We start from the raw sequence: 1,485 nt of genomic DNA, 5'->3' as shown, positions 1-1,485 counted from the left end.
TCTCTCTCTCTCTCTCTCTCTCTCTCTCTCTCTCTCTCTCTCTCTCTCTCTCTCTCTCTCTCTCCCTCCCTCTCTCCCGTTTGAAGTGTTCTGCGAGATATTTACCTATGTGTTTGTCTAGCGATCTCTCTCCTACCAATGTTTACTTAAGGATTGAATGACTTCTGTCCCAGCTTTCGAACACCTGAACCAAGCTGCTTTTTTTCTTCCTTTCTCTCTCTCTCTCCCTTACCCTCTCTCTCCTTCTATGTCTATCTCTCTCTTCTTTTTCATTTCATTCCTTTTTAAAAGCTCAACAAGTTTGATTAACCTCTTGGGTCCTTTGGTGACATCGAGTTGACGGTAACTGTTTTTTTTTTTTTTTTTTTTTTTATTAACCCTTTGGGTCCTTTGGGTGCATCGAGTTGGCGGTAAATTTTTTTTTTTTTTTTTTTTTTTTTTTTACAATTTTTTAATAGATTTGATCGAGGGAACATTAAGAACGGAGGTCTTATCGTCCTTGAAAGCGAAGAAAAAAAAAGGAGTACAGGATAGAAGAAAGCCAGCCGTTCCGAGAACGCGAGAACGAACCTAATGCCGGCCACTAATGATCAGACCGCGGTATGTTAGTCGGAACGTGTGTGGCGGAAAAAGCCTCCGACCTAGGTCAGTCAGACTGTCTGAGAGACCCGGGTCCATCTGAAATACCTTAGGCTTCAGACGGTCTGAGCGTGATTGGCTGGCATAATCAGTTTAGGCTAAAGTTCGCCCCGGCCGGGAATCGAACCCGAGAGACTTTGAAGAGGTTCTGAAAGTTAAAACAGACGTGACGGCAAGTCTTGTTTTGTTAAGTGTGACGAAGGAAAGGAGGAGAATGATGAGAGAGGGGAGGCTGTGATAAAAAGGAGGGGAGGAAGGAGAAAGTGATAGAAGGGCGAGGAGGGGGTGATAAAGGAGTGTGATAGGGGGAGGAGGAGAATGAGAGAAGGGAGGTTGTGATGAAAAGGAGGGGAGGGAGGAGAGAAGAAAATGATAGAAGGGCGAGGAAGGTAGTGAGGTGAGGGTGATAAGGTGGGGAGGGGAGGTAGTGATAGGAGGGAGAGGAGGCGAGGTTGATAGGAGTGGGAGGGGAAGAAGAGAGAGTGATTGGAGGGAGTATGCTTTCTCCTATCCTGTCTTCCTTCTCTCTTCGATTTCGGGACGATAAGACCCTAGCAGTTACAGTTCCCTCTGTCAAACTCTTAAAAAAGAAGAAGAAGAAGCATAGGTCCTTCTTCCTAGGAACGATTGAATTGCAACCTAACCATTTTATTTATTTATTCAGACTTTTCAAGTGAATTTAGCCTAAGAGAGTAAAAAAGCGACTTTTTCGAGCAAGTTTCGTGCAATGACTTCATTTTCCCATAAGACCAAAGTGTAACGCCTTCTATTGTTTTGTTCAGAGGCGTAATCTGAAAGAGGACTCACCAATGTTAAGCTCTCGCGAGCTTGGATAAACGAAGACTG

The sequence above is a fragment of the Diaphorina citri genome, unplaced genomic scaffold (assembly GCF_000475195.1).
Source record: "Diaphorina citri unplaced genomic scaffold, Diaci psyllid genome assembly version 1.1 scaffold500, whole genome shotgun sequence".
In the NCBI taxonomy this organism is placed as follows: domain Eukaryota; kingdom Metazoa; phylum Arthropoda; class Insecta; order Hemiptera; family Psyllidae; genus Diaphorina; species Diaphorina citri.
This window is presented reverse-complemented; position numbering follows the sequence as displayed.